Source organism: Rutidosis leptorrhynchoides, chromosome 6 (genome assembly GCF_046630445.1).
Source record: "Rutidosis leptorrhynchoides isolate AG116_Rl617_1_P2 chromosome 6, CSIRO_AGI_Rlap_v1, whole genome shotgun sequence".
Classification (NCBI taxonomy): Eukaryota; Viridiplantae; Streptophyta; class Magnoliopsida; order Asterales; family Asteraceae; genus Rutidosis; species Rutidosis leptorrhynchoides.
Genome location: NC_092338.1, coordinates 441,069,388 through 441,084,971, shown reverse-complemented (window position 1 = coordinate 441,084,971; position 15,584 = coordinate 441,069,388).

Genomic DNA, 15,584 nt, shown 5'->3' with positions numbered 1-15,584 from the left:
TCTGTTTCTTGAATGCAGTTTTTACACAATATCATACAAACATGGACTCCAAATCTTGTCCTTATTTTAGTATGCAACAGCGGAAGCTCTTAATATTCACCTGAGAATAAACATGCTTTAAACGTCAACAAAAATGTTGGTGAGTTATAGGTTTAACCTATATATATCAAATCGTAACAATAGACCACAAGATTTCATATTTCAATACACATCTCATACATAGAGATAAAAATCATTCATATGGTGAACACCTGGTAACCGACAATAACAAGATGCATATATAAGAATATCCCCATCATTCCGGGACACCCTTCGGATATGATATAAATTTCGAAGTACTAAAGCATCCGGTACTTTGGATGGGGTTTGTTAGGCCCAATAGATCTATCTTTAGGATTCGCGTCAATTAGGGTGTCTGTTCCCTAATTCTTAGATTACCAGACTTAATAAAAAGGGGCATATTCGATTTCGATAATTCAACCATAGAATGTAGTTTCACGTACTTGTGTCTATTTTGTAAATCATTTATAAAACCTGCATGTATTCTCATCCCAAAAATATTAGATTTTAAAAGTGGGACTATAACTCACTTTCACAGATTTTTACTTCGTCGGGAAGTAAGACTTGGCCACTGGTTGATTCACGAACCTATAACAATATATACATATATATCAAAGTATGTTCAAAATATATTTACAACACTTTTAATATATTTTGATGTTTTAAGTTTATTAAGTCAGCTGTCCTCGTTAGTAACCTACAACTAGTTGTCCACAGTTAGATGTACAGAAATAAATCGATAAATATTATCTTGAATCAATCCACGACCCAGTGTATACGTATCTCAGTATTGATCACAACTCAAACTATATATATTTTGGAATCAACCTCAACCCTGTATAGCTAACTCCAACATTCACATATAGAGTGTCTATGGTTGTTCCGAAATATATATAGATGTGTCGACATGATAGGTCGAAACATTGTATACGTGTCTATGGTATCTCAAGATTACATAATATATAATACAAGTTGATTAAGTTATGGTTGGAATAGATTTGTTACCAATTTTCACGTAGCTAAAATGAGAAAAATTATCCAATCTTGTTTTACCCATAACTTCTTCATTTTAAATCCGTTTTGAGTGAATCAAATTGCTATGGTTTCATATTGAACTCTATTTTATGAATCTAAACAGAAAAGTATAGGTTTATAGTCGGAAAAATAAGTTACAAGTCGTTTTTGTAAAGGTAGTCATTTCAGTCGAAAGAACGACGTCTAGATGACCATTTTAGAAAACATACTTCCACTTTGAGTTTAACCATAATTTTTGGATATAGTTTCATGTTCATAATAAAAATCATTTTCTCAGAATAACAACTTTTAAATCAAAGTTTATCATAGTTTTTAATTAACTAACCCAAAACAGCCCGCGGTGTTACTACGACGGCGTAAATCCGGTTTTACGGTGTTTTTCGTGTTTCCAGGTTTTAAATCATTAAGTTAGCATATCATATAGATATAGAACATGTGTTTAGTTGATTTTAAAAGTCAAGTTAGAAGGATTAATTTTTGTTTGCGAACAAGTTTAGAATTAACTAAACTATGTTCTAGTGATTACAAGTTTAAACCTTCGAATAAGATAGCTTTATATGTATGAATCGAATGATGTTATGAACATCATTACTACCTTAAGTTCCTTGGATAAACCTACTGGAAAATAGAAAAATGGACCTAGCTTCAATGGATCCTTGGATGGCTCGAAGTTCTTGAAGCAGAATCATGACACGAAAACAAGTTCAAGTAAGATCATCACTTGAAATAAGATTGTTATAGTTATAGAAATTGAACCAAAGTTTGAATATGATTATTACCTTGTATTAGAATGATAACCTACTGTAAGAAACAAAGATTTCTTGAGGTTGGATGATCACCTTACAAGATTGGAAGTGAGCTAGCAAACTTGAAAGTATTCTTGATTTTATGAAACTAGAACTTTTGGAATTTATGAAGAACACTTAGAACTTGAAGATAGAACTTGAGAGAGATCAATTAGATGAAGAAAATTGAAGAATGAAAGTGTTTGTAGGTGTTTTTGGTCGTTGGTGTATGGATTAGATATAAAGGATATGTAAATTTGTTTTCATGTAAATAAGTCATGAATGATTACTCATATTTTTGTAATTTTATGAGATATTTCATGCTAGTTGCCAAATGATGGTTCCCACATGTGTTAGGTGACTCACATGGGCTGCTAAGAGCTGATCATTGAAGTGTATATACCAATAGTACATACATCTAAAAGCTGTGTATTGTACGAGTATGAATACGGGCGCATACGAGTAGAATTGTTGATGAAACTGAACGAGGATGTAATTGTAAGCATTTTTGTTAAGTAGAAGTATTTTGATAAGTGTCTTGAAGTCTTTAAAAAGTGTATGAATACATATTAAAACACTACATGTATATACATTTTAACTGAGTCGTTAAGTCATCGTTAGTCGTTACATGTAAGTGTTGTTTTGAAACCTTTAGGTTAACGATCTTGTTAAATGTTGTTAACCCAATGTTTATAATATCAAATGAGATTTTAAATTATTATATTATCATGATATTATCATGTATGAATATCTCTTAATATGATATATATACATTAAATGTCTTTACAACGATAATCGTTACATATATGTCTCGTTTAAAAATCATTAAGTTAGTAGTCTTATTTTTACATATGTAGTTCATTATTAATATACTTAATGATATGTTTACTTATTATAGTATCATGTTAACTATATATATATCCATATATATGTCATCATATAGTTTTTACAAGTTTTAACGTTCGTGAATCACCGGTCAACTTGGGTGGTCAATTGTCTATATGAAACATATTTCAATTAATCAAGTCTTAACAAGTTTGATTGCTTAACATGTTGGAAACATTTAATCATGTAAATATCAATCTCAATTAATATATATAAACATGGAAAAGTTCGGGTCACTACATCAGAAAGTCTCCGCGAGTCGCGGTAATTAATGCAGAAAACCCCGCGAGTCGCGGGGTTCAAAAATTCAGATGACAGCTTTAAATTCGACGCGTTTTTTCTTTATTTATTTTTTTTTTATTTTCTGTTTTTAATTTTTTCTATAAATAAAAGATAGTTAATAAAACTTATATTTTTATAAACTAAAATAAAAAAAAAGAAACTTATAAAACTTAAATATTTAACAAAATCTTAAAAATACTTATATTTTTGTTTTTCTTTTTATATTTTCGAATAATTAAAACGTATTTTTATAAAAACGAATTTTAATAAAAGTTAACTAAAAATCTTTTTTTTTTATATTAGCGTTGCGCTTCCGGCGTTTAAGAGTGTCCCCGGCAGCGGCGCCAAAAATACTTGATGTTATGCGAGGTGTATACGAAATAGTTTATATTTTACTAGGAAAAACTATTAAATACGATACAATTTTACACAAGATATTTATTTATTTATAGAATGGATATACTTAAACCTTGCTACAACACTTATAGGCAGTGTACCTAATCGTACAGTAGTGTAGTTTTTAGTAAGTCCGGTTCGTTCCACAGGGAAATCTTTAAACAAAGCTTAACGCTATATTAGTTTATTTTTATAAAAATACAAATATATATATAAGTAATATTATTATTATAAAGGGGGTTTTTACCGTTTAATGACCGGTTTGTCGATTCTAAGACTTTAATCGCAGTTAAAACCTAATGTAAAATATAAAATAAATACAAGACTTAAATTAAAGCGTAAAGTAAATAACGATAATGAAATTGCGAATAATAAAAGTGCGATAAAATAAACTTACGATAATTAAAAAGTACGATAATTAAAAGTGCGATTAAATAACAATAAATAAAAGTGCGATAATTAGAAGTGCAATTAAATATAAAATAAAGGAAATTAAATATGAAATAAAAGAATTATGCTTATTTAAACTTCCGTAATCATGATGTTTGACGTGTTGATTTTAGTTTTATGCCCATGGGTTAATTGTCCTTTGTCCTGGATTATTTAATATATCCGTCTGGTTTTTGTCCATAACAGTCCATCAGTCATAAATATAAAGTGCGAGTGTCCTCGTCAAATTATTATTATACCCGAAGTTAAATATTTCAACTAATTGGGGATTCGAATTGTAACAAGGTTTTAATACTTTGTTTAATGAATACACCAGGTTATCGACTGCGTGTAAACCAAGGTTTTACTACTTTGTTAACAATTACACCAATTACCCTTGAATGTAATTTCACCCCTGTTTTAATTATTCTAGTGGCTATTAATCCATTCCCGTGTCCAGTTCTATGAACGATTATTCGTACATATAAATACCCCGCCCATCGTGTCCGATCGAGTGTATATGGTAATTTATAGGGACGCCCAATTGTAAATCTTTATATTAACATTAACAAACTATCATTTAGTTAAACAAATATAAAGCCCATTAATAGCCCATAGTCTAATTTCCACAAGTGTCGTTCTTTTGTCCAAACCCCAATTATGGTACAAAGCCCAATTACCCAATTTTAGTAATTAGCCCAACATCATGATTACTTCATTTTAAATAAGCATAATAATAACTTAGCTACGAGACATTAATGTAAAAAGGTTGAACATAACTTACAATGATTAAAAATAGCGTAGCGTTACACGGATAGAATTTCGACTTACACCCTTACAACATTCGCTAACATACCTTTATTATTATTATTATAATTAAAATTAAAATTAAAATATAAATTATATATATATATATCGTATATATGAGAGAAGAGAGAAAAAGATTATCAATTGTGATCAGAATTCGGTTGGCTTTTGTAAGACCCAAATATTTATATTACATACTTATGTACTTATAACCTCCGGGTGTAGCTATTTGGCGATGTTTACTTTGTCGTTGATGGACTATCTTTTGTGTTGTATCTTTAGCTCGTTGCTTAGATCGTACGGTATGCTTAGTGTAGACGCTTTATACTTGGATGCTTCGGTATGCGGTATTTGTTTTGTGTGGCGTATTCATTTTATACATATATATGTATGTAGTATATTATCATTCACTAAGCGTTAGCTTACCCTCTCGTTGTTGACTTTTTTTTATAGATACGATGCGGACGGTGGCTCGGGTAAGCGCGAGGACTAGAAGACTTGCATAGTTGCTTTAGTGACTTGCTTTTGGATCGTTTAGGATTGGGTAGTGTATCCCCAATCGCCATGCTCGGCTTGTTTGTATTAAAAGTCTTTTGGTCAAATGTTGTATTTCGGTACTTAAGGTGGCAAAATGGGTCAATGTGGGACCCACTTCGTAAACTTAATTTTTTTTAATTAAACGCGCTAGTTTTATATGTATGAATTCATGGCTAAAAGCGTTTTGGCTAAAGACATCGGGAACGGGTCAAACATTTTGGCATTTTAAGTAAAACGGGACAGCGGGCTGCCAGACAGGTTCTGCGCGCCGCGCAACCTGTTGGCGCGCCGCGCAACTGGGTCAGTCAGCAAAAAAAAAAAAAATTTTTTTGTTGTAAAATTTAACGGGAATTGTCGTGGTTTGGTTTGGGTTGTTACAGCTTTATAGGGATTTTCGATTTTTGGGGCTCCGCGACTCGCGGTAAAATCCTCTTCAAACTCCGCGAGTCGCGGAGAATGAATTTACAGCTCAGTCCTTGGAGTCTTTCTCTGCCGACGGTTTTTATTTATAAATATAATATATATATAATTAATATAATTAATTATATATTATATTATATTTATATACCTAGTTAACTTGTAATTTTTAGTCCGTTGCGTCGAGCGTTGAGAGTTGACTCTGGTCCCGGTTCCGGATTTTCGAACGTCCTTGCGTACAATTTAATATCTTGTACTTTACGTTTTTAATCTTGTACTCTTGTAATTTCGAGACGTTTCTTATCAATAATTGGAACCTCTTTGATTGTCTTTTGTTCTTTTGAGCTTTTTGGTCGTTTGCGTCTTCAATTCGTCGAATCTGTCTTTTGTCTTCACCTTTTATTATTTAAACGAATATCACTTGTAAATAGAACAATTGCAACTAAAAGCTTGTCTTTCTTGAGGAATAATGCTATGAAATATATGTTCGTTTTTAGCATTATCATCCACACACTCGGTTCATAAGGTCCATGAACACAGCTGGTGCATTAGTTAAACCAAACGGCATGACCATAAACTCGTAATGACCGTAACGTGTTCTGAAAGCAGTCTTTGGAATATCATCTTCTTTCACCCGCATTTGATGATACCCGGAACGTAAGTCAATCTTTGAATAAACAGACGAGCCTTGTAGTTGATCAAATAAGTCGTCGATTCTCGGTAGTGGGTAGCGGTTCTTGATGGTAAGTTTGTTCAACTCTCGGTAGTCGATACACAACCTGAATGTACCATCTTTCTTCTTGACAAACAAAACAGGAGCTCCCCATGGTGATGTGCTTGGTCGAATGAAACCACGCTCTAAAAGTTCTTGTAATTGGCTTTGCAGTTCTTTCATCTCGCTGGGTGCGAGTCTATAAGGAGCACGAGCTATTGGTGCAGCTCCTGGTACAAGATCTATTTGAAATTCAACGGATCGATGTGGGGGTAATCCCGGTAATTCTTTCGAAAATACATCGGGAAATTCTTTTACAATGGGAACATCATTGATGCTCTTTTCTTCAGTTTGTACTTTCTCGACGTGTGCTAGAACAGCATAGCAACCTTTTCTTATTAGTTTTTGTGCCTTCAAATTACTAATAAGATGTAGCTTCGTGTTGCCCTTTTCTCCGTACACCATTAAGGGTTTTCCTTTTTCTCGTATAATGCGAATTGCATTTTTGTAACAAACGATCTCTGCTTTCACTTCTTTCAACCAGTCCATACCGATTATCGCATCAAAACTCTCTAACTCTACTGGTATCAAATCAATCATAAATGATTCGCTAACCAGTTTAATTTCTCGATTCCGACATATATTATCTGCTAAAATTAATTTACCATTTGCTAATTCGAGTAAAAATTTACTATCCAAAGGCGTCAATGGACAACTTAATTTAGCACAAAAATCTCTACTCATATAGCTTCTATCCGCACCCGAATCAAATAAAACGTAAGCAGATTTATTTTCAATAAGAAACGTACCCGTAACAAGCTCCGGGTCTTCCTGTGCCTCTGCAGCATTAATATTGAAAACTCTTCCGCGGCCTTGTCCATTCGTGTTCTCCTGGTTCGGGCAATTTCTAATAATGTGGCCCGGTTTTCCACATTTATAACAAACTACATTGGAATAACTTGCTCCGACACTACTTGCTCCGCCATTACTCGTTCCGACACCATTTGTTCCTTTCGTTCTGTTAACCCCTGGTCCGTAGACCTCACACTTTGCCGCGCTATGACCATTTCTTTTACACTTGTTGCAAAATTTGGTGCAGAACCCCGAGTGATACTTTTCACACCTTTGGCATAGCTGCTTTTGATTGTTGTTGTTATTGCGGTTGTTATTGTTGTTGGGATGATTGTTGTAGTTGTTGTTGTTGTTGTTGTTGGGCCGTTTGTTGTAGTTGCGATTGATGTTGCGATTGTTGGGATAATTGTTGCGATTATTGTTGTAATTGCTGTTGTTGTTGTATTGGTGATTCTTATCATCGTTTTCCTCCCACTTTCTTTTGACTTGCTTCACATTGGCCTCTTCAGCAGTCTGTTCTTTAATTCTTTCTTCAATCTGGTTCACTAGTTTGTGAGCCATTCTACATGCCTGTTGTAGGGAGGCGGGCTCGTGTGAACTTATATCTTCTTGGATTCTTTCCGGTAATCCTTTCACAAATGCGTCGATCTTCTCTTCCTCATCTTCGAATGCTCCCGGACACAATAGGCACAATTCTGTGAATCGTCTTTCATACGTGGTAATATCAAATCCTTGGGTTTGTAACCCTCTAAGTTCTGTCTTGAGCTTATTGACCTCGGTTCTGGGACGGTACTTCTCGTTCATCAAGTGCTTGAATGCTGACCACGGTAGTGCGTACGCATCGTCTTGTCCCACTTGCTCTAGATAGGTATTCCACCATGTTAACACAGAACCTGTGAAGGTATGCGTAGCGTACTTCACTTTGTCCTCTTCAGTACACTTACTTATGGCAAACACCGATTCGACCTTCTCGGTCCACCGTTTCAATCCGATCGGTCCTTCGGTTCCATCAAATTCCAAAGGTTTGCAGGCAGTGAATTCTTTGTAGGTGCATCCTACACGATTTCCTGTACTGCTAGATCCAAGGTTATTGTTGGTATGTAGCGCAGCCTGTACTGTGGCTATGTTTGAAGCTAGAAAAGTACGGAATTCCTCTTCATTCATACTCACGGTGTGTCGAGTAGCCGGTGCCATTTCCTTCAAAATAGTCAAATGGAACAAGTTAATCATACAGAATATTAAGAGTAGTTAATAGTATTTCGTAGCATAATATGAACTCATTTATAAAAGCTTTTTCTTCATATTAGCGTTTTATAAGTTTAAATTCGGGTAGTACCTACCCGTTAAGTTCATACTTAGTAGCTAATATACAATTCAACTACTACAATTCTATATGAAAAACTGATTATAATAATATTTCGCGTTCAAACTTTTACACAATATTTTACAAACTTACAATACCTCTTATTTTACATATAGCATGAAATATAGCACACAATAAATTTGATACAAGATGGTTGTGAAGATAATTCTAGCTAGTACACAAGTCGTTCAGCAAAGGCAATAAAGACACGTAATTCATACGTCCAGAAACAAGTCATGCATTCTGGTTTTACTAGGATTACTTCCCATCCTTGGTCTTGTGGAACATAACCGTTATGGCCGTTGATAAGACAGCGTGTTGTAACGTCGTCAAAGGGACGAGGGTTACGTAATGTCCAACAGTCCCGTAACAATCTAAAAACCTCATTTCTTACCCCAATTACCGACTCCGTCACTTGTGGGAACGTTTTGTTTAATAGTTGTAGCCCGATGTTCTTGTTCTCACTTTGGTGAGAAGCGAACATTACTAATCCGTAAGCATAACATGCTTCTTTATGTTGCATGTTAGCCGCTTTTTCTAAATCACGAAGTCCAATATTCGGATATATTGAGTCAAAATAATTTCTTAACCCATTGCGTAAAATAGCATTTGGGTTCCCCACAATATATGCGTCAAAGTAAACACATCGTAACTTATGGATTTCCCAATGTGATATCCCCCATCTTTCGAACGAAAGCCTTTTATAAACCAAGGCATTCTTGGAACGTTCTTCGAATGTCTTACAAACTGATCTCGCCTTAAATAGTTGTGCCGAAGAATTCTGACCGACTCTAGACAAGATTTCATCAATCATGTCTCCGGGTAGGTCTCTTAAAATATTGGGTTGTCTATCCATTTTGTGTTTTTATACTGTAAAATAGACAAGAGTTAGATTCATAAAAAAAATACTTATTAATACAAGCAATTTTTACATATATCATAAAGCATAAGCACACTATATTACATATATTACACCACACGAATACAACTATCTTATTCCGACTCGCTTGTTTCTTCTCCTTCGGTTTTGGTTTGTTTTGCCAAGTTTCTAGGGATATATGATGTTCCCCTAATACGAGCCTTCGTTTTCCACATTGGTTTAGAAAAACCTGGCGGTTTAGAGGTTCCCGGGTCATTGTTACAACTTAAGGACTTCGGGGGTTGACGATACATATAAAGTTCATCGGGGTTGGAATTAGATTTCTCTATTTTTATGCCCTTTTCCTTATTATTTTCTTTTGCCTTTTTAAATTCAGTTGGGGTAATTTCTATAACATCATCGGAATTCTCGTCGGAATCCGATTCATCGGAGAATTGGTAATCCTCCCAATATTTTGCTTCCTTGGCGGAAACACCATTGACCATAATTAACCTTGGTCGGTTGGTTGAGGATTTTCTTTTACTTAACCGTTTTATTATTTCCCCCACCGGTTCTATTTCTTCATCCGGTTCCGATTCTTCTTCCGGTTCCGATTCTTCTTCCGGTTCCGACTCTTCTTCCGGTTCCTCTTCGGGAACTTGTGAATCAGTCCACGAATCATTCCAATTTACATTTGACTCTTCATTATTATTAGGTGAGTCAATGGGACTTGTTCTAGAGGTAGACATCTATCACATAATATCAAACGCGTTAAGAGATTAATATATCACATAATATTCACATGTTAAAAATATATAGTTTCCAACAAAATTTGTTAAGCAATCATTTTTCAAGTAAACAAGGTCGAAGTCCAGACTCACTAATGCATCCTAACAAACTCGATAAGACACACTAATGCAAAATTCTGGTTCTCTAAGACCAACGCTCGGATACCAACTGAAATGTCCCGTTCTTATTGATTAAAAACGTTCCATATTAATTGATTTCGTTGCGAGGTTTTGACCTCTATATGAGACGTTTTTCAAAGACTGCATTCATTTTAAAACAAACCATAACCTTTATTTCATCAATAAAGGTTTAAAAAGCTTTACGTAGATTATCAAATAATGATAATCTAAAATATCCTGTTTACACACGACCATTACATAATGGTTTACAATACAAATATGTTACAACAAAATAAGTTTCTTGAATGCAGTTTTTACACAATATCATACAAGCATGGACTCCAAATCTCGTCCTTATTTAAGTATGCGATAGCGGAAGCTCTTAATAATCACCTGAGAATAAACATGCTTAAAACGTCAACAAAAATGTTGGTGAGTTATAGGTTTAACCTATATATATCAAATCATAATAATAGACCACAAGATTTCATATTTCAATACACATCCCATACATAGAGATAAAAATCATTCATATGGTGAACACCTGGTAACCGACATTAACAAGATGCATATATAAGAATATCCCCATCATTCCGGGACACCCTTCGGATATGATATAAATTTCGAAGTACTAAAGCATCCGGTACTTTGGATGGGGTTTGTTAGGCCCAATAGATCTATCTTTAGGATTCGCGTCAATTAGGGTGTCTGTTCCCTAATTCTTAGATTACCAGACTTAATAAAAAGGGGCATATTCGATTTCGATAATTCAACCATAGAATGTAGTTTCACGTACTTGTGTCTATTTTGTAAATCATTTATAAAACCTGCATGTATTCTCATCCCAAAAATATTAGATTTTAAAAGTGGGACTATAACTCACTTTTACAGATTTTTACTTCGTCGGGAAGTAAGACTTGGCCACTGGTTGATTCACGAACCTATAACAATATATACATATATATCAAAGTATGTTCAAAATATATTTACAACACTTTTAATATATTTTGATGTTTTAAATTTATTAAGTCAGCTGTCCTCGTTAGTAACCTACAACTAGTTGTTCACAGTTAGATGTACAGAAATAAATCGATAAATATTATCTTGAATCAATCCACGACCCAGTGTATACGTATCTCAGTATTGATCACAACTCAAACTATATATATTTTGGAATCAACCTCAACCATGTATAGCTAACTCCAACATTCACATATAGAGTGTCTATGGTTGTTCCGAAATATATATAGATGTGTCGACATGATAGGTCGAAACATTGTATACGTGTCTATGGTATCTCAAGATTACATAATATACAATACAAGTTGATTAAGTTATGGTTGGAATAGAATTATTACCAATTTTCACGTAGCTAAAATGAGAAAAATTATCCAATCTTGTTTTACCCATAACTTCTTCATTTTAAATCCGTTTTGAGTGAATCAAATTGCTATGGTTTCATATTGAACTCTATTTTATGAATCTAAACAGAAAAAGTATAGGTTTATAGTCAGAAAAATAAGTTACAAGTCATTTTTGTAAAGGTAGTCATTTCAGTCGAAAGAACGACGTCTAGATGACCATTTTAGAAAACATACTTCCACTTTGAGTTTAACCATAATTTTTGGATATAGTTTCATGTTCATAATAAAAATCATTTTCTCAGAATAACAACTTTTAAATCAAAGTTTATCATAGTTTTTAATTAACTAACCCAAAACAGCCCGCGGTGTTACTACGACGGCGTAAATCCGGTTTTACGGTGTTTTTTGTGTTTCCAGGTTTTAAATCATTAAGTTAGCATATCATATAGATATAGAACATGTGTTTAGTTGATTTTAAAAGTCAAGTTAGAAGGATTAACTTTTTTTTGCGAACAAGTTTAGAATTAACTAAACTATGTTCTAGTGATTACAAGTTTAAACCTTCGAATAAGATAGCTTTATATGTATGAATCGAATGATGTTATGAACATCATTACTACCTTAAGTTCCTTGGATAAACCTACTGGAAAAGAGAAAAATGGATCTAGCTTCAATGGATCCTTGGATGGCTCGAAGTTCTTGAAGCAGAATCATGACACGAAAACAAGTTCAAGTAAGATCATCACTTGAAATAAGATTGTTATAGTTATAGAAATTGAACCAAAGTTTGAATATGATTATTACCTTGTATTAGAATGATAACCTACTGTAAGAAACAAAGATTTCTTGAGGTTGGATGATCACCTTACAAGATTGGAAGTGAGCTAGCAAACTTGAAAGTATTCTTGATTTTATGTAACTAGAACTTGTAGAATTTATGAAGAACACTTAGAACTTGAAGATAGAACTTGAGAGAGATCAATTAGATGAAGAAAATTGAAGAATGAAAGTGTTTGTAGGTGTTTTTGGTCGTTGGTTTATGGATTAGATATAAAGGATATGTAATTTTGTTTTCATGTAAATAAGTCATGAATGATTACTCATATTTTTGTAATTTTATGAGATATTTCATGCTAGTTACCAAATGATGGTTCCCACATGTGTTAGGTGACTCACATGGGCTGCTAAGAGCTGATCATTGGAGTGTATATACCAATAGTACATACATCTAAAAGCTGTGTATTGTACGAGTATGAATACGGGTGCATACGAGTAGAATCGTTGATAAAACTGAACGAGGATGTAATTGTAAGCATTTTTGTTAAGTAGAAGTATTTTGATAAGTGTATTGAAGTCTTTCAAAAGTGTATAAATACATATTAAAACACTACATGTATATACATTTTAACTGAGTCGTTAAGTCATCGTTAGTCGTTACATGTAAGTGTTGTTTTGAAACCTTTAGGTTGACGATCTTGTTAAATGTTGTTAACCCAATGTTTATAATATAAAATGAGATTTTAAATTATTATATTATCATGATATTATCATGTATGAATATATCTTAATATGATATATATACATTAAATGTCTTTACAACGATAATCGTTACATATATGTCTCGTTTAAAAATCATTAAGTTAGTAGTCTTGTTTTTACATATGTAGTTCATTGTTAATATACTTAATGATATGTTTACTTATCATAGTATCATGTTAACTATATATATATCCATATATATGTCATCATATAGTTTTTACAAGTTTTAACGTTCGTGAATCACCGGTCAACTTGGGTGGTCAATTGTCTATATGAAACATATTTCAATTAATCAAGTCTTAACAAGTTTGATTGCTTAACATGTTGGAAACATTTAATCATGTAAATATCAATCTCAATTAATATATATAAACATGGAAAAGTTCGGGTCACTACAGTACCTACCCGTTAAAATAAATTTCATCCCGAAATTTTAAGCTGTTGAAGGTGTTGACGAATCTTCTGGAAATAGATGCGGGTATTTCTTCTTCATCTGATCTTCACACTCCCAGGTGAACTCGGGTCCTCTACGAGCATTCCATCGAACCTTAACAATTGGTATCTTGTTTTGCTTAAGTCTTTTAACCTCACGATCCATTATTTCGACGGGTTCTTCGATGAATTGAAGTTTTTCGTTGATTTGGATTTCATCTAACGGAATAGTGAGATCTTCTTTAGCAAAACATTTCTTCAATATTAAGTATATATATTTATATGTTGGTCAATATTTGTCTAACAATTTAGGTCAAGTCGTAGTGTATCACAATCCTAATGCTCGAGACCGATATGCAAAAGTCAACTTGACCCAAAATGACTTCCAAAATCTATACATGTTTATTATATAACTTAAATATAGTCATTTTATATATTTAAATATATTTATCAGATTTTATTAGAGTAAATAACACAAGTCATTTATTAATAAATAAAATTTTATATTAAAATTTATATATGATGAAAATATACTTTTATTTATCTCAAGTAATAAAATTTATACAGTTCACTCAATATCATAAAAATATAGTGGTATGTATTATTAATGTAATTATATTACGTGTGGTAAAAATATCTTTGTATTACATATTTATTTGATAAAATAATATTGATAATAATAATAATGAGTAAAGGTTGTATTATTTTGTAATAATAATAATAATTATTATTATTCTACTAATAATAATAATAACAATATTTATTTACTAATGATGATATTAATTATAATAAAATGATAATTCTAATCATGATAATTTTAATAATAACGATACTTTTTAATATTAACTGTAATAATAATAATATTTTATATAAAATAATAATTCTATTCAAAATGATAATTTTTAATAATAATAATACTAAAATGATAACAATACTGATATTTTATAATAACAATGATATTTCTATTAAAAATGATAATTTTAATAAAAATGATAGTTTTAATATTAATGATACTTTTAATAATAATAATAATAATAATGATAAAAATAATGAAAATGATATTTTTATCTAAATCAATATCTTACAATATTTTAATTTCATCATGATACTTATACTCATTATTTCCTAATCGATTTGTTTAATAGCTTTTAGTCTTTTTTTATATCGCATTCATAATAATGATAATAATAGTAATCATAATAATTAGATGATACTAATATTAGTTTTAATGATAATGATACTAATAATAATAATTATAATAATACTAATGATAATACTAATAATAATAATAATAATAATAATAATAATAATAATAATAATAATAATAATAATAATAGTATTAATAATAACCTTAGTGATAATAACGATAGTATTAATAATAACAATAACAATTTTAATGATAATAATTATATTGATAATGATAATAATAATAATAATTATTATTAGATAATAATAATAATGACGATAACAGTAACGACGATAGTAATAATAATAATAATAATATTAGAATTAATGATAATTCAGTTGATCATATCTTTTAATCCGTTCATCGAAACCACACGATTTCTAAATGATTCTAGCTCATCCTCCAATCATTCAAGGCTGCCGACGATTTAATTATATTTTATATATATTTATATATATAATTTATATATTATATTATATTCACGTGTACAGTTGACTTGTAACATTAGTTCCGATGACTTGTACATTTATGCTCGACTTATGTCCCGATTTCGGTTTTTCGAACGTTACTACGTATGCTTTAATAATTTGCATTTTACGTTTCGTGACTCGTACCCTTGTCAAAATATAGACTCAAATTATCCATAAACTATATCACTCGAAATGTAATTTTAACGTTCGAGTGTTTTGGTCATTTGCTTCATTAAATCATTTTCTCGTTTATTTATTAAAATATA